Raw genomic sequence first — 25,906 nt, 5'->3', positions numbered from 1 at the left:
TAACATATGTGTCTCTTGCTGCTGCAAATATTCCGGTAGACAAATCTGTACGTACCGGGCGGCAAATTTATGAACAGGATAGAAAAAAAAACCGATATTGTGCAGTACGAAAAACAGTGTTGTATTGTACTCCGACGTTGCAGCCGAGCTGTGATTTGTACGTACATTTTAAAACGTACATATAAAGCTACATAAATAAACGGTTAAAAAAAAAAAAAAACTTGAACAATTTCTTCAGACAAATGTCTATCCTTTTTCTTCTAACTTACGTGCATAGTTCTGCGGGTCTTGTAACGGTCTTGGCCTCATAAATCGAGAAATCGAACAACAATGATATGTTGTTATCGGATTTCATTATCTACGCGCACGCTAAAGATGATAACGGCGGCGGGTTTACATAACCCAACTCGCTGAAAATCGTGTGTGCACGCGGCTGCATATATTGCATGTGTAGTGTACGTGTGCATCGGAAGAAGAGAAAAAAAAATCGTCAGTCGACCGGACAAATCGCGTGGTAGAGAGCGGTGGCGGCAAAATTATAAGAAGACTTTTTTTGACTTCTCTCTGCCGCCATAAATTTTCTTCTCGCACTCTGTTCGTCTGCCCTTTCTCTCTCATCGTGTGCGCGCGCGTGTGGTAAGAGCTCCTCTCTCTTGTCCACGTTTAGCCGACGGCCGAGGAAGCGCACGCCGAACGGTCGTCAACGCGGAGTACAGTGAAAGTATAAACTTGTATGTTTACAGAGTACCTCTTCGGTTCTCCTCGTCCTCGTGGCGGGAAAACTCGATCGCGTACCACCCGCAAAGAGCGCGTATGAACAACAAACATTTCTATGTAGCATATCCAATATTGTAGTACACTATGATTAACATTATTAATAAATTGTAATAACGTTATTAATGTTTCCAACAACCGACAATGTCGATGAACATCGTGAGCTCAAGGTCAGCAGCCGTCTTATTTTATTGTTCCTTACACATATATACTATTATCGTTATTATTACGTGATATTTATTCCGATGATTGACGGGTACAAATTTATTTTTCTCTTTACTTTTTTTCTGTTCCGAAGTGGACGCGTCTCAAAAGATTAACAGTTTGGTATAGGGGGAAGTCTACGAAATAATAATAATCAGAAATCTAATTAATCGCACGAACGCCAACTTTTCTATACACCGCACAGTAATCTATACAACTGTTTATGATCGAATAACGCGTGCGGAGACGACTGTGTCTTATATATATTTTGTATATGTGTGTGAACGCATGACGTCGCGCCGACGATTTTTATTGTTTCGAGTTCGACATAATAATGTAATAATATCGCACGTGTGAACGGTTTTGACGTATCCATAGAAGAAGTGGTATTGTTTTCGCAATTTTTCTGAAGAACGCACATTATGTTATTGTACAGCAGTCGATATTTATTTCTCGAGTAATATAGATACGCGCGCGTCTCGTGTTGGAGAATAATTCCCATCTCATCGTGTCTACATCGTACACAATAAGACGACGCGTGTGTATAATATTATGATGTGTACATACAATACCGTATAGAACGTAACGCATGCGTAATTCAACACGACCAGCCGTGTACCATTACTGTTGCTATCGATGAGGCTTATTACTGCAGTATGTACACTGTGTACATTATATCGATGTGATAATTAATCGCGAGAAACGCGACACGTATTTCTCATTGAAAATCGTGATTGAAATTTAAGCATTTCCCCACTCTGCAAACCATAAGCCTCTTCGGGTAAACACAAGAAACACGGAAATCGCACATTTTTTATACGTCAATAGTATATAATATACATCAGGCACCGTGTCTCTGTGACTGTATGTGTACAGTCTATAGATATTTTTCACGGCGATCATCGAGAGAGAAATTTTTTGATAAAATCCCAACCGTCTTCGTCTTTTATACAGCGAGCTTTTTAGATCGTCGATTTTTTTTTACGTACGTACGTATACATTCGTTTTCTCGTATGTTTTTACTATACCACGTACAATCGGACTGCAAAGTGGTGACGGTCGATAATTACACGTGTGCATGTGTACTTGTCATTTGCGTGTCGTCGTTGTCGATAAACCGCTCTACGCGACATGTGCAATAAAGGAAAACGCGGGCAAGTCGTCTGAAAGTCTGCTGTTTCTGCTCACCGCTGCTGCGGTTGCTTCTGTTTTTATTGTTGCCTGCTGAAGTTCGCGTTTCTCCGAAACTCTTCGGAAAAGGACTGCTGACCAGCCAGCGTATACGTATAATTTTTGTGTTAAATGTCACTTTCTCTCCTTTACCGCCGCGCAGTCGGTCCGTGTCAAAAGAGCACAACAGTGCATATAAGTATTATGTATGTATACGCACTACATCACATTTATAGTGACCATAATATGTTTTTTTAGCCATATCACTTCTGTACACTCACACACACACACACACACACACACACTTGTTTCTCGCGTAAACGCCACCACTCTTTTCCGTCGGTGCCGTCAACAAAACACACCGGCGATTCGGGTCACTAGCCTCTCTTGGTGTAACCCACCCTCTCTCAGTCTACTGCTGTACCACTCCCAGCCCTGTAATTCTTTTAATCTTCTCGTGCAAGTACACACACACACACACACACACACATACATATACACTCACACACACGCGTACATTTATTTACGATGTCGTTCAGTTAATTAAGTAATTTGTACGAAATCGGTCGGCGATACGCGCTCGTGAAAGTCCTCGTCGCACGATATTCCAAAACTTCGACACCGTCGAGTGAGAGTACACTTTTATACATATAGTGTTGTAGTGATAGTAGTAGAAGTTCTATAGTATATACACGTATGGTATCGTATGGCGATTTCAAATACGCGTGCGAGTGTATATACCTGTATATGCCCATATTATCATATCCGATAAAACTTGTTTTGCCGCCGCCGCCGTCTTAACTGTGAGCGAGGAGAGGTATATTTGATACTCAATTATATATATATATATATATACATGTCTATGAACACGTAACACTGCCGCTGTTGCGTTTCATTATAAGTAGAAAACCGTAGAAAACGAACCTATATATGTATACCATAATATATTTTGTTATACACTCGTACGCCTTGCGCCAATAGATAGTCTATGGTTTTCGGCGCATACGCGGGACATGATAACATAATAATATTATAACGTTTCACAAGTGTACGTTAACATATATACGTCCGATGTGCCTGTGGATATTAAAGTTGTGCAGTGCAATTAGTGATTGTAGTAACGCAGTCAACTGACATAGGCACGCAGTATCCGCATCTTTCCGAAAAACTACCAGATAAAATACGGACAAGCGTAGGACCACGTGAACCAACCTAAAAATGTGCTCCTTCTCCCTTTTTGCATTCCGTCGAGCTGTCTCATAGGAATATTTCGGTGCCACATCGTAGTTCTGGGAATGGGATTCGTTGGTCCTTGGTCGATACCAACCCTTGTGGTTGTTTCAAAGGAAAGTTTCATCGGTTTCCGTTACTAAGAGTTAACGGTCGTCGTTTTTGTGATATTATTTTTCGAACTGTTGTTGCATAAGTACACACTGCGTCGCTTATGGACCGCCGCAGTTATAGGTACACGGCGACAAACTCCCCAAGGCGGCTTTGCGGTTGTCTATCACCCCGTAACTTATTACAAGTCCTCATCGTCGACCGTAAAAACGTGGAGAACGTGCACTGTCTACTATTGGTACACATACGTATGCGATACCTATACGAGACGCGTGTATCGCAGCCATCTATTTGCATGGGCGCACATTACACGTACAACACATATACGCGCTTGTCATTTATTACGATTGTGTTATTAATGAACGATCGCCGCGCACGGTGTGTGTGCAACAGTCGAAGACGATTATCGTGATTGTACGCCGACAGAGTTAGACCGTCGGCGGTAGAAGGATTAGACTTGGAATACTAAAAAACCCGTGATCACCGCGTTTCGGGTTCGTACACGTACTCGTGTCCAATACCTCGCCCATACGATTTATGGTAATACTCTGCATATTACACGTAATACATTATCCGTTGAATATAATGCACGATTATGGGATAAACGGCCGACGATCGTAAACAATCGCGGTGGCCGTGGTCATTGATAAATATATTACAATAATTATGTTACGATGAGAAACCGTGTGCTGTTCTTATTACAATCATCGTAGTGATTCGCGTCCGCGTAGGACAAACGTACACGTGTGTACGAGCAACTGTTAACTTTGGTAGTTCGGCGTACTGTATCACGAGCGAGGCGCGCGCCAATGATTGTGCTCGGAAAACTTTAATAAAATTCGTATCCTTGGCATGGATTTATCGTACGCGACACACAACGACCGACCTCGACATTTAATCGATGCAATATGATAATGTTGCGTTCTCGAAATATTATCGGTTTTATACATCCAATTATTATTAATTTAATTTTCTCGATTATTGCACGACCTGCATGTTGCACCGTGTTCTGGTGTATAATGATATTATATTGCCTCGTTGCTCGTTCCACCATATTGTTGTTATGCTAACCTGTATACAGCGAATGAACGAGAACGGCGAGCATATATTTTATTTTTTATTTTTCACTATGAAATTCTAGTAAATGGATAATTTAAAAATTAATTTGAATGTTTGGCATTGGATCCGCGCGCGCGAGACAATGCTGCAAATAATATAGAACGTATATATATGTATAATATGTATAATATTATACTCGTAAACAGGTTTTTAATTCGTAGATATGTATTAAAATTATAAGAAAGTGCTGGTGTGTTTAATTTTTTTTTAAGGACAACATATTTTACAACCTTATTAACGTGTATTAAAAATAATATGAAATATAATGATAGCTGATTTCTGGGTAATTTATCCTTGTCCGGGGCGCGCGTATTGTTCAAAAACCGTTCGCCAAATGCAACCGCGAATCGACACGTTTTAACGCTATAATCGCGGTGTACGACGTAGGTTAACATAAGTACAGTGTTCCGCGTGCACACGTGCGGCGGAGACGACTATTTCGGTGTTTACACTTGTTGGTAGCTGACGGAACAGCCGCAACCGATGACGGTATAGTCGTTTCCATAGTTAACACGTATATCCTATTACAACGCAATGTCAGTCGTTTCTCGATGATATTATCGACCGAAATATCGAAATACGGTGCATACCTATCATAATGCGTGTGTAACAACGTTATGGCACTGAAAAATGTTTGGCGGAGCGCCCTTTCATTCGTAAATCCTTGTCAGGAGTTTGAGAGATGATATACTTGTAGCACATAATAACCATGTTTACTATCTCCCTCCCTCCCGTATGCCTGTCATGACACGTGCGTTTTCGATGCACGTGTCGACACGCGGATCGCGGAAAAACTGTCCTGAACTGCTTTGGTCTGTAATAAAACGTCATGTGTATTATATACGCACGTTGTTTCGTTGTTCTAAAAATTTTCATTAAACGTGTAACACTTATCACGGCTTGTTCTATATCTGTATACTCTGCTCGCTTGGTTTCAGTGGGTAGGATCGAACTTCGCGCGTTAAAATTCGACCGGCGGGGAAGGACTTAAGATCTTCCTATTCCTCGACCGCAGCGGTCTGGCCAACCGTTTATAATATCCACACCGTTATGTATATTTTCTACTGGGTATACAAATACGCGTATTAATCCATCGCGATTCTTCGATACCACGTGAGTGTCGTTATGTTGTTCGATAATATTTTCAAACAGAAACGCCATCGAAATGAATTTCAACGTGTATTGCATATATTATACGTTCATAATTTTTTACACGGCGAAAACGCACACACAAACATACGGAAAAAATAAAATATGCATATATACGTGTCACACACAGCAAGGGGAGGCGGCCGACCGGTTTCGCTGGTTCGGAACGGCCATTTTTTAACATAACCTACATACCGGGTGCAGCCAAGGCGATGGAGTCGCGCGCGCGCGAAGAAGCGACCTTGCGCGTTTTTCTTTCCTCCTTGCGTCGCGCGTATTTAGCATAATCGCGACCGGCCCCGAAACCGTGGGGTTATCCAGTGGCTGTGATCCTCTTTCTTCTCTTCTCCTGTGTCGTTTGCACCGGATTAAATTTGTATGTTTAAAAATAAATATATCGCTCTACGTATAGGTGCGCTCGCGAATTTCATGTACGTATATAATGTGTATACGTGACAATCGTTTCGACGACATTTGACCCAAACGCGGCCCACATTTTCGTTGTACGTTTGCTCCGTTTTTGTTACTTATACACACATAAAGGTACTATAAATCTCTGTATATATATGTATATGTATAATGTCATAGCGTTTTGTAGAATTCGGTCGTTTATACACACACACACACATGTACGCGTACAATTTGACCTAGAAAATGTTGTATTGTATTGAGCGTGCGAGTGTGTGTTACAAAGCGTATTCTTTTTTCTTTCAATTTTTAATTAACACACGCTCTTCTTCTTCGCGGGATTTCGGCTTTTACACTCGCGCACTTGTTGTGTACAGTAATTAATAATAATACAAATATGAGGTAAAAAAAAAAAAAATTGCCCGCCTAGTTGGTGTAGCGGCGACGGCGTGGTTTTCACTTTATAGATAATAATATAATATGTGTATCGCCTCGCGGAGCATGTGTACTATATCATTAATTATATATGTCAGCGCAAACACGAGCAATTATCAGGTATACTCGGCCGAGTCGCGCGAACCATCTTCGCCATTTCAAATCGTTCAACTTTAAAATGTTTTGTTTTTTTTTTATTGATAAAAATGCTTCGACGACTGGGGCCATTGGGTACAAAAGTATTACATACATTTACATAAAAAAAAGGTTGCATATAACATTAACAGGAATACATAAATTTTTTTTTTTTTTCTGTATCCCTTAGGAATTTGAGAACATTAATTGTGTCAATATTGAGGTTTTCAGAAATATGGTGAGTTAAATTATATTTTAGATGTTGTGTTTCGTGCTTTCTGCAATCCGTAAGGATGTGTTTATCTGTCATAAGATGATTTCTAGTCGGGCATATGGGTGGGTCTTCTTCTTTCATTAGGAAAGCATGAGGTAGTTTTGTGTGGCCTATTCTAAGCCTATTAATGGCTACTACTTCTTTCCTAGCGAGTGTGTTAGGCCAAGGGGAAATTAACATTTATATTGTACTATTACGATCATTTCTGTATCCGAGGTGAAGATTTGCAGTTCCAAATCATCGGGTATCGTACTCACGCCTACGTATGATATATTATCGTATCGATTGGGTCACACAGTGGTCATAAATTATCATTATTAATATCATAGTTTATGATATTGTCGTACTCGAGTCATCGTGCGGACAGCGCATACAATATCTATGTAGGCATTGATTCGAAAATTTATTACCGTTTCGACTCGAGCTTTATGGTACATAATACACTCCGAGGAAACCAACGTAGGACAGTAAATCGGCAATATTATTGTGATACACGTGAAGTAGTTACGTCCGTGTCGTGGTGTATTTCAGAACATTCTTACGTTTATCCGACACTTTGTTTACGTATGTCTACTCTAAAACAACGACGATAGCGTGTAATTTTAATTAATATTTCAATTTATTTTTTATCGTATTTGCTGTAATTGTTATTGTTCGCGATAACCACAGCATATAATAAATTCATGCATTCCACGAACGTACACATACTTTAGTTGAATTTTCATAGAACGTACTCGGCTGTACTATTATAATAATAATTATCGCTACTCACTATACGCCGCACGTTGTATTTTGTACAGCGCGTGTTCGTTCATAACCATAGGTACGTATACGTAACACATAATACGTTTGTAAATTGATTTATTGATTGAAATATAGTACACATTATACCTAAACTACAACAACGATGTATAGATGGTAATCACCGTATAATATTTCTTAAGTACGTATTCGTGTACTGTTTATGTGTATTATATGCGTCTCGAATAGTTTTAATAAAATGTTTGTTGCAAACGACGACGGTGGTGGCGGTTTTAATGGAATACATATACATGACCGTTTTGCACATTTTACCAAACCTGTTTGCGTTTTAATTCAAGATATATTTGAGAAAAAACAACTCATGTTATCAATATTTAAATATCATAATTAGTATGCACGAATAGTCCGTGTGCGCGTGTATTATAATAACGATGATCACTCTGTTGGTGTCTATACGTGTATAAATCCTCACGTTAATATATTTCCCGTATACCAATACACATTGCAACATAACACATAACTCATTTGTGAAGCTTTTTATGTAAATTACCTTGTCGCAGTCTATCACTTGAGCGACCATATGAGTAAACCGTCGATCACCGTCAGGGGTAATGATGATGTAAAGATAGGAGAGGAATAATCGTTGTGTATGCGCACGAAAAGCTGTATTCGACCCTCAGGAAATCGAGAAAACGACTACATTGCAAGGGTACGAAAAGTAAAATAAACTGTCGGAAATCCCAAAAAATCTATTGTGGCGTTTGAATACCGACGAATGCGAACGTGATGTATGATAATCCGCGTACACGAAGAGCACTAAGCTGTTAACACGTACGCATTATACTAGAGTTTCTAGGATTATACATTAAAACGCGACGCGCGACCAAACACTGCGGGTACTTTCTAAAATATTGTTAAGTCCGTTCGCGAATCCACGTAACGCCATGATGCACATTTATTACAATATATGTACACATTTTGCCAGCTGACTTCTTTGACCATGGGCATAGCGGGCCCCTCATATGACCACTACGCTGTACATACTAACTACTACTATATAATAGGTACTACGACTACTTGTACTTGTACTAATATATACATTGGCGTGGCCTCTCTCTCTCTCTGTTTCTAATATACGATTATGTCTTTAGGGACCGCACGACAATTCGACCTCGATTCCGCGTTCTGTGCGCGTATAAATGTAGCATAGTTTCCAGTTAATTTATCGGTGTAAAATGGTAGCGAGAAAATCGTGTTTAAAAACAACGCGCCTCGTACGCAAATATTATAATTGCGACGCCGGTAAACTCCGGTAGCGCCTCTACGTATACGCATTCATTATACGCACCCGTTTTTGCGTTGTACAAGGTGTAACACGAAATTCTGACGCATTTTCATTACAATACAATATTTGTCTTATCTCTCCGTTACCACGTATGAGTAATTTAGTGTACATCGAGTTTGCCTCGGAGTCGATTAGAGGCATACAAACTGGTACAACGTTATCCCATGGGGTTGAATTCCTCTATCAACCTCTCAGATATATGACTTTGGAGGAACGATAAAAGATTTAATATGTTTCGGACTGCGAAAATCTCAAATACAGCCCTGCTCGGAACCGCGAACGCGCTTACCCATTCTAATAGTGTGAACAATACGCACGCATAGTTTAAGTCGAAACCGTCATTGATCGTCCGCGCGTATAAAATAATGTACCTGTTACTAGTACAACGAATGAAAATGTAGTAAATCCGTCGTACCCACCGGATATCCGTTTCGGTGGTAGTACACGCAACGAAGCTCAAATCCTGCGCCCTTCGTCATCTCCGGTTCCGCGTGTGCGAACCGCGTTTTTACCTATAAATACATATGTATATATATTATACATGACGGCAGCAACAATGTCGATATTGTTATTATAATTTTTTATTCGTAAAAACGAAAAACGTATTGCATTGTGATATTCTGATTATTATTTTTTCTTTCGGTTTTCACGCTGCAGTTTTATTACCGTATACTGTTACTATTAGAATAATAATAATAATTACCACAGAGGGAAGGATGGAAAAATCATTTTCTTTTTTTTTTTTTATAATTATAATTTTTTCTCTCGTCACTGCGAACCGTGTCCTCTAGTGGCGGACGGGTTCACCGTTGTCGTTGCCGTCGTCTTCTGCTCGCGCACGTACGTAACACAATCAACACGTTCCGTTAGGTTTTGCGCGCGACGGGTAATCGTAAGGGCAGACGGACGTGAACAATTGTTCCAAATGCATCGGTGTCTACTCGTACTATGATCGCGTCGAGCAGCACTGCGCTGGTATTCACCCACAGCTAGTCTGTACACATCATCATGTACTGCACGATATATTGTATAATCCATATGTGCAACAACAACAACGTATAATATACATGTACTGCGTACTGGAGTCCAAAAGACATGTGTCCTTTTTATTTTTTGTTCTTTCCCGTCCCCGTCGTCATGCGTCTAACGTATTTATACAAGGGGTACATGCGAAGGCGGCGATGACTGTAACAGTGAGTATGGTACACGACGTACATGTGTTGTGAACGTTATGGTAATAACGATGCACGTGTAACAATATGTAATAGAAGTTGTATTTGTTGTCATTACCTCATCTTAAATTCCTCCCACAAACGCGCACCACGTCCAAATAATCGCTCTGCGTATGGTCATGTACTTAAATACATATCACATATCAATAGGGATCCATCGAATTTCACGTGACAGCTTTGGCCGGTCGTTTTTTCGACTATTAGATATCGTTTTACTATACAACCGACGGTTCCCTTCGGTGTTTTCGATCAATCGATTCCGCGTGACAACTCAATCAAAAACACGGCGGAAAAGAAAACGTGTATTGCAAATCCCCGCCGCACGCGTAGCATACACCTCGTGTTTTGTAACGCGAAAACAATGAGTTTATTACTTGATATTGACACGGGCCCGGGCAACGCGGTCTTCCGTCGTGTTTCGCACGTCGCCGTCACCCGGAAGCAATGGCGTGCAATCGGGGAATCAGCTCCGGTCGAGGAAGCGCACGCGGCTAACGTTTTCGTCGTTTTCACGTCGCCGGAAAGATTAATCGAACGCGCGTAATGACGTCGTCGTGTAGCATTACCGGCGACTTTACCGTAATAATTTATATATATATATATACATATTAATTTATATATTTGTAATAGTACGTAATACCGTGAACGTACATTACACACCGAGTCGTGACGGCGCGCGTAACTACCGCCGAACCGTACGCGTTTATTGATTGAGTCGAAACGATATTATCGCGTGTTCTCAACGTCGTCGTCGTCGTTTCAAATGTCGCCGAAAACGCGGCACAACGTCCGACCCGTGACCGCCGGACTCGATAATCGTACGGAATCGCGTTGCGGTGTTGTTACGCGGCCACGATTGTTGTGCTCCGTGTGTAACGCAATCGCTCCACGCCAGTGATGAAATCGCATTCTCGGAAGGCAAAACGTTTAGCTTCCGCGCGCCGCTACTCCATTCGCACAATGGCTGGCTGATCCCGATAGAAATTTGTACTCGGTAAGACATGTTTTTGAACTTTCTGATCAATTATGTGTGATAATCACGGTAAGATTTGTTTTTCGCGTCTTCCTACACGGTTCCCGCCAGCAGAAGGCTTGATCCGATCATCAACCGTTTTAGTTTTGTCATTTCTTTCTTTTCTATTTGTTGGAATTTCTCTACGGTTTTCCAAACAGTTTTTTATAATATTATCCTTACGTATATAATGTTACGTACAATGAATGGTTATTACGTTGAGGTCGAGTGTAAAAAAAAACTCGGAAAAAAAAAGTAAAGAAAACGAATAAGACTTTGGTTGCAAAGGTTCTGCGCATTTTATTGCAGATTCAGCTACTGTTTTAGTCGCTGCAGAAGAATTGATAACATTCACCTGCGCGAACACTTGTTTATGTAACGTACATTGTGTGTATACATTCAGAGGACAAAAATCAAAAGAGAAACGACGCATGTGTACATTATACATAACTGCGCAGCTGCGGGCCGTATCCGTATAATTGGATAAATAATATATTATTATGTATAAAGCACGTAAATATAGTAGGCGCGCGCGCGTATAACTTCGAACGCGGCGACACGAGACTTATCGTCTGACGTTTGCGCGCGCGCGTATCTCGTCAATTCTGGTTTGTCAATAATAAAATACACGTGTCGTAAAGCGTATAATATATAACCTCGCTTAGGTAGAAGTTAATAAGTTATACGTATAATGGACCCATAGAATATAATGGAGTCGAAACTACGGTTGCTGCGGGGGAAAAACATCAGCACTCTGGTCCGAAGTATAAATAGCAAATTATAAACTTACGGACATTTGAATATTATAATGATGAATCAAGAAGCAAATTCCTGATTTTTTACGAATCGTGGTTTAAATAAGGCGTTCATGGTTTTTTTTTGTGCTCTGCCCTTTGGACGAACAAAACAGTCAAAATAACCGCTGGCATATACACCACGTGTGCGTAACGCGACTGTTGACATTTACTTCGCTGCGTGCGGTATTATTACGTGTATTATATAATTATTGTACGCTACACGGAATCCGATGTGGAACGGATGCGTTTGTCATGGCTACGATGTGCCGGCGGAGTACTCTTCGTACTTTCGACTGGTTACGTCTAACCATGCTGTGCGGCATTCACCATACGACGGAGGTACAAAATCGTGTGATGTACCGCGATATCGGTAATGTATCAATTAAAACATTAAATCGGAACACGCCGGAATAAAAAACCGATCCGTACGTGTACGGACGAAATTTAGGTGTACGGCGGTCGTATTTATAAACGCGCGTCGGTACAACACCAGCCGTGACCGCGTTTGTACAACGTTATCGCGTAACAGTCGACTCCACGTGAAATCGTCGTTGTGCACACAAATAACCGATACTATGGCGAAGGCTCTCGGGAATGAATAACAATAATAACGCGTCAACGGATTGCGAAATGAACGGAATTTTTACCCGGTGAGATCATGTCTGTATAAACCGACCGTTCGTGCCGATCCGCACTCATTATGTGCGCGCTTTGTTTTCACGGTTTGCAACACGGCGGCCGCGCACCGTCGCACGTGAGTCTCGATTAGACGGGTGCCGCAGCTGCACCGATCAATCCGCGAAGACGACCGGATCGTTCACCGGCTGCAGTTTGTGCTGCGGCGCGATCGGAACGCGCGTTCGCGTTTCCGTACGTGATCACTCTCCGGCCGGTTCTCGGCGCAGTTAAATATTATACCATTTGTTTTCGGACCTCGGACTTCGCGCAGAAACTGCAGTATTATGTGCATGTGCACAAACATTAACATATATACATCTGTGAAGTTGCACTTGGCTCTTCGAGTTAGTTTTTCGCGACGGACAGTACATCCGTTCAATTCCGTACAACGCAGCTAGGATGGCTTCAGGTAAGGCTACGAAAGCCGGTGGTCGCGTCCGTAATGATAACCATGCGCCTCAATGTCGACGAATTGAAATTCATCGACTGTCGCCCGACTCGTGTGCGTCGCATGCGCGTGTACACAACCATCACATAATGTGTATGTATATAAACGCGCGTTCGGCGTCGCAACATTGGAAACCGAAAAACAAAAAAAACAGGGTAATTTGAAACCATTGTTGATACAAATGTTCAAACAATGAACTTTTTCGTGGTGCATACATAATACGAAGGTGGAGGCGCGTCTTACTACAAATGTGTACACTATAACATCAGCACACACATACGTAATACATAATGGGAGACGAGCGCGGTTATTAGATTTCCCAGTGGCGTGCCATCATTATTGTTGTACACACACATGCGCACGGTGATCACGTAATCCTCGGGGTGTATTGTAGTATTCGATTCCGTAAACCAGTACATAAATACAACTGCACTTATGCGAGGAGTACGTGCGCGTGTGTTTGCCGTCGACGTCCGTACCAGATACCTGTACTGCGGTGTACGTATGCACGCATGTATCGTATCCCGCCGCAGCGCTGCAAATGATTTTGTGGTTTAGAAGAGACTATCAATTAAAACGCATTTCATTCCATGACGCTGTGGAACAAAAGCATATCCAAGCAACCGATTTCTCGGCACGGCACGTCAAAACGCGAGCGTAATACGCTCCGAAATCTTATAATAATTATAGTTGTAATAAGAACTAGGTACTAACAACGAGTATAGGAAGACGTCGTTTTCCATTACCGCTACGATGAATAGTCCGGCAGTCTTATTACATCAGTGGCCGAGCTCGAAGTCGATTGGCGAACATGACTTAATAACGATGTATCCGTTGACGCGCGCGCCGGAGATTCACGCGAGGAGCTCAGGAAATGTAATCGAATCGCACGAGAAAACGGTGAACAATAATTGATCAATCTCGACAACCCGTCCCCCGTGTCTTTTCAGCTTTAATCTCCTATGCACGCGTGAATTGTTTTATGTACAATACGAATGCGTTCGAGGAGATTAATAATACGTTGCCGCGCGTGTGTGTGTGGTGTAAAATGTATGAAATTTGCTGAACGCGCACATCGGACTGCGCATAGAAATAGGTATATTATAGTACGATGGATGCACACAAAAAATACTTTCCGTGTAGAGAAATCAACGTTCATTGGCATCACGATCTTCCGGTACACTACTAGACAACCGTTACACGTATCTTCTCTAGTAAACACTTTTTCTTTCACAAATCTTATGCCCTGCAGTCGCAGTGGTTTTTGGCATTTCATGTCTCCTTGTACACGTGTTAATGTATAAAAAAAATAATAATAATAACACGACAACCAACAGCTAACTGCACGGTTGCACGTTTATAAATAAATACTGTTGTATATTTATATAACGATCCTATAATTCTTTGTCCCTCTCTGCACTGGGCGTAACGGTTATATCGGCATTATATCGTCTTCCATTTTCGTCCACGTTTTTGTTGCATATTATATACGTAGTGCAGCATCCGTATAACGATTATCCAACGCTCATCCATCGTCGTCGTGGTTTCTTTATCGATTCTCGTTTTTATTTATTATTTTTTTTTTTTTTTTTTTTTTTGGCCTTTTTAAACATTTACGCTGAGCGGGAAAAAGAAAAGAAAAAATAATGTTTACCTTATAGTTTTTTTACGTCGTATCACGCGCGCGTCGACGAACGGTATACGCATGTGCGGCCGCTTTCGTCCGGAACGGAATTGCACGCAGCGGTGGCGGCGGTCAAGGGAAAAAGAGATAGGAATTAAAAAAAAAATGCACTCGATGGTTGGTCGTGGCTAAACATCGGCGTTGTTGAAACACATCGTCTTTCCGGTCTAGTTGGCGACGACGGTCAAGATGTGGGTTACTGGGCGCGCGCGCGCGGAAATCGAGCTCCGAAACCGCTTATACGCTTTATGCACAAACTATATACATTGTACACTTGTTTATCATTGTGTATAAAACACGTGGTGGTCTTGAGAAAAATGTTCTCGAAAAACGCAACGAGAGAAATTATTTCTTACCAGGGCTCGTAAAGATATTAATTGTACACATCTGGTGGAGCTCAGGTGCGTGTACGCATGACGTTTACAAGAGCTTTTCCTGCAAAAATGTGTGTGTTTTAAGTGACGATAATGTGCCGACATAACTACACTAAGGTACAGTGATGACGATATTGTCTTGTGTTGTATGCATTTATAAACAGTGAAAATTGGATAAGATTTCGCCGCAACAGAGCAACTATCTTGGCATAATGTGTGTGTTTGTGCGTAAAAGAGAGATAGAGAGAGAGCGAGTAAAAGAAGAGCGTATGCATAATATATTTTTATCCCTTCGTTTTTTTCAACTAACCATGTGCCCTCGGTAATAACCATAATAATCTCACACGTGAATTCAGCCCGCCGTTGCAGCTGTTAAAATAATTTATTATAAATCGTGGTGTACACATCTCGTAGTAAGTAACCTTGGTTTAGCGCGGTTCAGGTCGGTATTATGATCCGTGTGTCGATCGCTTGTCATGCTGCTCGATTTACCGCGCGCTTGATCTCTCTCTACACGTGTACACTCCTGCGTTTCGCACTGCGATAAAACTGTATATATTATAATAATTATCACGAATTCGCAATACACGACGATGCAGATATTAGAAGTTGAACGATTTAGGCCAATCGCGTGAGTGGGTATACACATAATATAGTGCATTCAGCGCACACACACACGTTTGCAACGGCACAATGCGGCCGAGGAAAAATAACTCGTCGGGCCCGTCAACAGTATAATATAATAATATCGAGTTCATATAGCATTATTGTACTTAGGTACGTAGGTACACTAATATGCAATAATATTGGCACGGTAACGGTAACGTTGGTTTAAAAATCGTTTTATTGTCTCGCGCAGTTTTTGTACAACAATAGCACACGCTCCGGCCTATAATCTAATAACATGTTATAAATAGGTTCTCCGAAGAATTATGTTTACCCGTAAGTAGGTACGTGTGCTGCCCATTTTCTCTTTGTCTAAAGGCTCGATACGTTTTGCGGGTCGACTTACCGCCCCGGTACACGCCTACGACGAGGGTTGCGGACGACCATGACGAGAATATTTTCTTTCGACCTTTTTTTTTTTGCGTAACGATGTATCGTAATATTCTTCAAAAAATTAATTGGTTTTCCTTTTTCGATCGATTTCGCGGGCTTCCGTCGTTGCCATCGTTGCCGCGTCACGCTACTGATTCGATTCGAAGCGCATTGTAAATACAACGCCCGTTGGTACGTTACGAATTAATATTGAATAATATATATCTATATCTCAGAACCCGACGAATGTAAGTCCAAAAATAAAGATTTTCAAATTATTAAATTTTTCTGCATGAAATATGTTTTTCGCCGAGCCATATAAACGGAAGTTTGTGTTAAAAATACTCATTTAATTTCTGTTATAACTCATTAATTCAAAATTTAAGCTTTGTAGATGGCAACATAATTCTATTTTATTCTCAGTTTTTTTGCTGTCACGAAATGTTAGTATAATATGACTTACGTTGGTCTGGTTCTAAGGAACAGATATTATTATAATATAATTGCGCGCGTGTGCGTGTGTGTGTGTGTGTGCACACTAATTGACATCGCATCGCTGAAGTGTGTGCGAGCGCGTGTGTAGACGTATAATGTTTGAAGGAAGAGGACGCGATCCAAACCAGTTTCGAGTAATTTACCATGATTTGGAATTTCGTTGTGAAAAACCGACCGATCGACGATGGCACCGCAGCTGTACCGACAAGATAGAAGGGTCCGCATTCCTAAAACATTAGGCTGAGAAAAATACCCTACAATGCTATGTATATATATATATTAAAAAAATGTACCTAACCTATACACGTGTGCCCAGAACTGATCGTGGCCGTGATTATATAAATGTTTTACACACGCGGAGTACACGTACACGAGATGACCAACGTTTCGGAATGCTATTATCCGGGAAAATAGCTGTTGACTGCGTACAATACGCAGTAGCAGTAGCGTCTATTGGTCAAAATTTTTGGCGCTGCCCCGGAAAAAAATAAAACAGAGTCGACGAAAAAAAATGCTACCGTTTTCTTCTACGACCGTAGAACGCAGTGTTTAACAATGAAAAACGACCGCGTGCTCTGAACTTGTAAACGTGTAAAAATACCGTGTACGTATATTTCAGTAATTATTCATTGTAAATGTACGATATGTGTACCCCGAATGAAACACCGGGCTTGAAAACAGAAGAAAACCTATCCTGAATAAAACCGTATAGAATATTATTTATACGTAGTATAGTTTTTTTTTTCTGGACAAAATCCAACGCGATATTCCCGATCGTGGTTGTTCCTAAGGTGATGGTACGTAGTCGGTTATTTTGAGTGTCCGTTACTTCAGGACGACGCACGCGCTATCGGTGACACGGCTACCGTACGCATATATATATGTTTGTTTGCGTTTAACCTGTACACCATTATTATTAATGTCAATAACCTTCGGAACATATGCGGAACAGTAGACGTTATGTTCAGCAAAACGGAGTTTAGAATTAAGTTCTTACGCGATTCTAATGCAAGAAATACAGACACGAGAGTGGTACGGTACACACTCCTTGGAAGGTTTTGATGTATCCCTGTGGCTCCTGCTACGGCACCTACATGGAAATTTTGAGATCTTACATTCGTACGTAAATCCACGAAATCCCTGTTGTCCAACTTGATTTAGATACGGTTGTCGACGGATGGAGCGCTTTCGATTCGGGTGGCGTAAAGTACCTATATGTAACACGGTTATGTACATAAAGGTGCGCAGCGAAACGAACGAAAACATTTAAGGTGTGCTCATAAACACCGTATGAACGTAACCGAGCGTATCGTATGCATTGCACTTGCGTAGCGATTTATTGTTATTTTGTTATTACACTCGTGTAGGAACTTGTGCACGTCTCGCTTTTATATTCGTGAAGAAATGTTTGCGTTGTTTTTTTTTTTTTGCGCTTATTTGTCACACGATGTGTTCACGAACTTACATAATCATATTGTTGGCCAAACGTATAGCGTTTGAATTCGGAAACCGTGTATACATATATGTAGTGGAATGACACGTGTTATTTAAAATCTCAGTCCCCGCACTCATCGAAGATTTTTTTTCAATGCTATTCCAGTTGCATCGATGTGACGACGCAAACTGCAGCACATTGAATAGCTTGAAATGCAAACTAAGACGAAAATAATCAATGACTGTATGGATCTCGATATTTCCGTTCTTCTTGTTTGATTTTCGTTCTCGTCGTCGGTCAGCTGCGCAACTGTTTAAAACATAAACACGTGCGGGACGACATTACTGCACTACGAGATATTTTTTTTTTAACGTGCGTTTCGAATACGTTTTATCACAACAATAAACGTTGGCGGTGAACGCGGAGTGGTGAATATACGTCACAAGATACGTCGTACGCTCGTACCTCCGCGCGTATTTACGACATTGTTCCGTTAAAGATTTCACGAATAGCAGCAGCGCTCGTCCGACGTTATGAATGACTGTTATTCATCACGAGAAGACTGTTTTGGGCCCACAACGAACGTCTGTTGTATTTTTTTTCCCCCGTCAGAAACTGTCAATTGAAATATTTGATGATACCACGCTAGTTTCGATTATAAATAGCTCATCGTTGTATGTTCTAGAGAATGGCTCTACGTGTCTACAACAATAATATATTTATAATATTTATCGTACGTACTGCGCAATGATGACCGCCGACCCACGACATTGTGCAGTATCGTCGAAAACAATTGAATAACCAACAATTATGCAGCGTGTAGGAAGCGTGTAGAAAACGCCGTGCTCGAAGTCCCACCACGTATCAAGTCGTCGATTTAGTGTACCTACGTGTGTCGTCGTCGGACTCATCACTGCAGGAAACGTATGGGATTCGCCGCGGAAAAGTTCGAAACCATTGTCTGCGCAATGACGCGCTTTGTATTGCAAACGTCAATGTTTTTAACCCACGCCATAGCGTTGGATAGAAAGAATTCCTGTTGTAAACGTTTTATTTTTACATGTAGATCATAATCGCTGGTCGATTCGACCAACTTTCTGATCGCAAACGACGAGGAATGCGAACTTGTGCCGCACGCGATGTGGGCTCGAGCAAATCGCGAGGAGAACTCACTGGTGGAAATGTGGGCGGACCATGGAGGTGAAAACTTATATTGTGGTTATTTCGTTTGATACAGATATAAATTGTGTACGTATTGTCTCCGAACTCGTGAACTTGTCGTGCCGGTGCACTATACCCGTAGATTGATATAGAGATGCCCTTAGATTTATTTTTGAGGCGAAAATTGCCTACTTGTGATCATATAACACGGAATTATTGTTGAATTTGGTTTTTTACGATTTTTTTCAAAATTGTTTGTATTAATTTTTCGAAAGTGCCCACATCACCCTTTTTTAATTTTTAAGTCATATGGGAAAGGGGGCTCCAATGTACACGTTTCTGACGAGGGATGAAACTGGTCACTGTTGATCGTTTTAATATAGTTGTTGAATATTTTTGAAACAGTGATCTTATTAGACGCTTCATCAGTTTGACCGTAATCCATTGTCATGTAGTGTCTATTTGCAGTGGCGGCACAATGCGAGTTTTTTTGAAACAGTTTTTTCATGACTAAAATGGGGTGGATAGGTAATGTTGTGTGACAGAAAATTATAATATATAGTTTGCACGTTTGACATAAAATATTATTATATACTGTTTTGTTTGGACCTGTTAATTTTAGTATTTATGGATAGAATATTACTTGTGATAGGTACTCGATACGCATTTCACGCCGCTACTGTCCATTTGTATTCTGTTTTTTTCGGATTGTATTTATGATTAGAAAATATTAAACTATTAATTAATCATATAAATGAATAGACAAACTAAATCGTATTATGCGGGCAGTACAATATTTTCGTCGCACATGTGTTTTGTGCAATTTTTACGGTGAAAACGTTTAAAAGTATCCGCATTGCACCACCCGGAAACCCTTAACATACCTATGCTCGCGATTGTGTATTGTTTTGCCCTAGAAACAAGCACACATATTTCTGAACACTTGTTCGATTCGTCGAGCGCATTGAGTTGCTCGGGCGCTTTAAATGTTGACGCGTTAAGGTAGTAGCCGTTCGCCACCGATCCTTGGCCGTTCGTTTTTGCGCGCGTGTACTACATTTTTATTATACAGGTAGTCGATGTACTCACGGCGATACGATGTTCTATTCTTCGCGGGACGCCTTGTATCGTTTTCACGCGAATTCGTGTTATGGAATATTTTTTTTCAAATATTTTTTTTTTTATTCAAGAGCGCAATGTAATGCAACGATCGTTGGGCTCGACGCATAACCGGACCGAGTGGAAAGTCTAATATAAGTATTACGGATCGGCGGCGCCACCCGTGCGGACCGAGATGACCCGGAAGGACGGTCGCGAAATCGGGTTAGCGCGTACGGTATCGGCGGAGGGCGTGTACCGCGGATCGACGCTCGGGCCGTAGCCGCCGGGCGCCTACGCGACTTTGGACCGCCGGACCGGACTGCCGGCGCGACCTTGAACCCTGTCCACATCGCCGTCCGTCCATCGCGAGCGTACGGAGTCGCGTACTTTATAATACACACCTTGTACAAGAAGGACCCATTATCAATATCATGATAATTTTCAGGAGTAAAAGCATTAAATTGGCCAGTTTTTACATAACATTTTTTAATTCAATGTAGGAACTCAAAAAATGATGTTGATTGATTAAAATTGGGTTTTTCTTTTTTTATTGTAAGACTCATTTTGCGTTTGACTACAATAACATTGGCCCAACAATCTCGATCACGTTAAAACGTGACATCAACCCTTCAACATCGTTGGTAAAGCGCAATTTTCACAGTTTTTTTTTTCGAACGTACGAGATGATTTTCGTAACGGTTCGGTTTGGTCATTCGACGAACGCGATTGCGAGTCCCTGCGATACGAGAACGAAGAAGAATCATTTATTTCTGAATCCTAGCGACCGACGCGTTTAAAGTATTCGTACATCATCTATATCGTTGCTATATTATTTACGCTTTTTAAACATTTTTAACGGTTTACGAGTATTCTCGTACACGGATCGGTTGGTAAAAAGTGTTCAGCTCGTTTTACCATAACAATACTCGTAGGAGACGAACAAGTACCGTCTGTTAATTATACACGAATTCTACTATAACGTGCGCGCCTATAAAAACAGCAATACGCCCGCGTGCAAGTACAAATATTTGTGTATATTTTTTAAATGTACGCTTTTACAACACCAACACGAACATTTTGTAACGTTCGATTCGAGTGGTGTACACTAATAATAATATATAATATAATTTCAACAACCGTCGTCGTCGTATAATAATAATAAAACGTTGTTGAGTGTATAAAAATAAAACTGCTACTTGTTTGAGTCTTCTTGCTTCTTCTCGACTCCGCGTGCACCTAATAGAAAAATAAAAGAAAACAACACGCGGAATGTTCGGATGATGGTTATCGTGTGCAGTGTGACACGAAATTATAATTATTAATTTTTTTTTAACTACATACGTATATAAAAACGTATAGTGTCCTATAATGTTACGTTCGCAACGTTCCACGGTACCTATTCTATCCCGCTTTTACTGTACGGCGAACCAAACAATTACAATAACATGTACACGCCCATATCATATCGTATTTACTCGTTGTAGACAAAAAAAATAATAATAACGACAAAACATTAAAAAAATTACACAAAGATGTTTTTATTAAATTTTTATGAAATCTAATATACCAACAATACGCATACATTATTCGTGTATTCGCACGCGCACACGCAAAAACAGGCATGCAAATTGAACTGGAACTCGTGCATCGTATGTATAATAATAACAACGTACACTCGTTATATATTTATTTAGGTTAACCAATGACGCTAATGTCATGATTCGTTCATATTTACGGTAAAACGTTACACATGATCGAAATGTGATTCGACGCCGCGTGTATAGTTTATGTGCGCCTCCCATACGTCATACTACTATTATCGTATGCATTACAAGTGTAAAAACGTGTAATTTAATGACCCATATACGTTTTTAGAGTATTTCCAGTTGCCTTTAAAATCAAATAAATTGACGTACATATCGTCTGACAATATATATATCACCGGTATGGACCAGTATATATACTTTCACGTTTTATTTGATATTAAATCATTATCATTATCTGTAGCGCGGAAACACTTTTATCTAAAAATATTATTTTACACGCCAACCAATGGAATTATTTCGAAGGGCGATTCTGGAATCGAATTCTTATACTAGCGATAGTAATCAAAAACACACCGAGGCTCATAGGCGCAATTTCAGTTTTTAACTTAGAGGGGCTTAACATATTTAAATGAAACAAACCCGTGGGGGGCTCTGCCCTCCACCCCCTCCCCCCATTCACTACCGACTACCGATATAATATAATATATTTTTTTATTAAGTATATTATTATAATTGGAACCTTCGGTTAGAAATTGCAAATTTATTTAATATTTTTTCGTTAGACAATTCATTCGATAAATCTCGTTCTATATAAATTAATGACAAATCTGTAAATCTATCTTGATTCATAGATGTTTGAAGCCAATTTTTAATCTTTTTTATTGCTGAAAATAATCTTTCACATGTTGCAGAGCTAATTGAAATTGTTAAAGATAATGATAACAGTTTATATAAATTAGAACAAAGCTCTGCATCCACGATTGATTTGATATCTTCCAAAGTGAAACTGGGGTTTCTACGAGTCACACAGTTTTTTACCACAAGCATTTCTGATTGAAGTGTATTTATATCCACATTTAATAGGTCCTAAAAATTAAATCATAAAAATTGATTGATCTCGTTTGCTGTATTATGTAGATTAGACAACTAATGAAGAATTTAATACTTTAATTTAAATATAAATTTTTAGAGAAGTTGATTTTAACATTGGAGGGGCTAAGCCCCTCCAAGTCCCCCCCCCAAATTGCGCTTATGCCGAGGCTACAAATAATTATCGTAACGATTTCAACTATATTTTGAGAAAACGCAAGTCCTACTGTAACCACGCCAACTCTTATGTCAATTGTATCTGATATCCAGTAAGCGGTGTCCAACTTTAGAAATACTTCAAGTTATCAGTTTTGAAATTTTCTTTAATTTTTAATTACTGTGTAAAATAAAAGTACAAATTTGTTCTTATAATATTCGAGTAAACTCCGTTGTTGCTCTTGTTCTATAAAAAGTTATAACGTTAGAAACCATCGGCGAAATACCGAAATATTGTAGTCATACATTTTTTGATTATGCAAATGTATACGGACTCGATGGTAAATAAAATAGCAAACCAATCGGTGTACACCAACACACGACTACTGTTATTTATACCTTTATAATATTAAAATCAATCTCGAACTTAACACACTAATGCTTTCACGTTTGTGTTCAGAAGTACATAAAATCGTACTCGCCGCGCACGTGTAGGTCGTACGACGAAGCGAATTCGATTAATCCGCTCGTATTACGCGTGTGTACGATAATATATTATAATTTGTAGGTAAGGTATTACCTCTCTATTCCAGATTTTATTCCCTACCGTCAGACAGTCACCTATATAATATACGTTAACATATTCAATGTTATAATAACTGGCATTACGTACCGGCCCACCCCAAGTACCTAGCTATACGTATTTAGTTAATGAAACGCTTTTACGAAAGGATTTTGCGAATAATGAGAAAATCGACCAACGCGAACGCCGCTCGTTCCTCCGGAAAATTCAGGCCAACTGTCGTCTCGAACTCACTCGCGTGTACGTTTCGTCCGTCAAAGTCCGGTGACTCACTGTATTATATTACATGTATTTATCCATAGTACTATGTTCATATAACGTACGCATGCACACGCATATACGCATAGTTGACCACTACTAAACAAGTCGTGTGAATCAAAAAATATAAAAAAAAAAACGAAACATCCGTAACGAATGGTAACGTAGCGTGTGTGCGTGCATGAGTTTGTGCGAGGTTTGCGAGTGCGGAGACTAAGATGTACATTCTGCGCCATGCGATGTGTGTCCATTCATCCGCAGTGACACAATAATATTACACGCACATATACGAATTTTGGCGAGAAATACTTACACCTGTGTATAGCTGTTATATAGATGTATATATATTATATAAGTAATGGTACGCGGGCAAACGACCTATCTACTGCGCGACAGTGATGTATCCAGGAGCAGGACAAAGGAGGAATCTAACATCTCCTCTCCCCCCCTCCCACTCATCAAAAAAAACGCTCAATCGTCGTCGGTCCTTAACCGATTTTTGTTTATAATTATCGTGCGCTTTCCGAAGGCTTGTTTCCGAGGTACTTTTTATATGGGAATACCTAAGCCTCAAGAGTGAAAGAATTCGAAAAAATGATTGAAACAAATACGTCCATGTAATAGTATTATAACGACTGATAATAAAATTATCTTTACCGCGGTTATGTGTGTCGATATAATTTTAGAATTACTATACTCCACATTTTTTTTTTTTTTGACGAACGACAAACTCCAGACAGAATAAATGACGATTTCTAAATTATATTTACTTTATTTAGTATAATATTTAATTATACTCGTAATATTTTTTTTTGGATACCAATATTTAATATAATATATAATATATCTTTTTTTTATTGCTTTTATCTTAACGACATTATAGCATAACAATCATTAAGTATTTAAGATACAAAGAGAAAAATAATGGTGATTAATTTGATAACAATTAATAGTAAATACAATATTTTAAATGCGGAAATCAGCGTTGGAAATAAAATTAATGATGAGTGCGATGATGATGGGAGATTGAGAATTTAGGTGATGGATTACATCAGAAGAGGAGTAACCTAAAGAAGAGAGTTGTGAGAGTGTATCATTATAATGAATACGATATGATATGTAAGAGTAATCAATACGATTTAAAAGCCACAATTTGATAATGAACAATTTCAGATACTTGAAAATCCATATCAGCAGTAGGTACTTAACAATAATGTTAATGTTAGTTAAATTAGTCAAAATTAAATATTTCAGTTAAATATTACTTTTGAAAAACCACGAATCGAACGGCAGTGGTTCTTTCATCTCTAAGTTTCTTAGACCTATCCGGGTTAATTAAGACGATGAACGAATACTGAGCGTCTGATACGTGAATATTCCAACTTTTACCTGACGCCGTATGACGGTGTATAGTACACACTGTATACTATACAATAGCAATCATCAAACCATCCATAGTATCAGTAGCCATAGTAGAGTCAACAATCGTATTGTTAAAATTACCTCGCAATATTTTCGTAAATAAAAACTACAATATAAAAGCTATAATCGCCTGGCTTTATTTTTCGATTTTTCTTAAGCCAGCAGATTAGAAAGCATCGTAGTATAAACTGCTACCACAACGTAATTGTTGTAACGCTGAATAATGATTCTTGCCTTAATCCTTATTTGAATACTATATACGGAAAATTATAAATACCAA

General features: G+C 39.8%; 1 protein-coding gene across 3 annotated transcripts in view; it reads left to right on the top strand.

Annotated features, from left to right (window-relative positions):
* LOC112685899 (rho GTPase-activating protein 20-like) overlaps nucleotides 1-25,906 on the top strand; it is a 232,048-nt gene that overhangs the window by 142,724 nt on the left and 63,418 nt on the right. The window lies entirely within an intron of this gene.

The sequence above is a fragment of the Sipha flava genome, unplaced genomic scaffold (genome assembly GCF_003268045.1).
Source record: "Sipha flava isolate LNK unplaced genomic scaffold, YSA_version1 298_pilon_pilon, whole genome shotgun sequence".
In the NCBI taxonomy this organism is placed as follows: Eukaryota; Metazoa; Arthropoda; class Insecta; order Hemiptera; family Aphididae; genus Sipha; species Sipha flava.
Note: the sequence above shows the minus strand (reverse complement) of the source record. Positions and strands in the feature narration are given on the sequence as shown.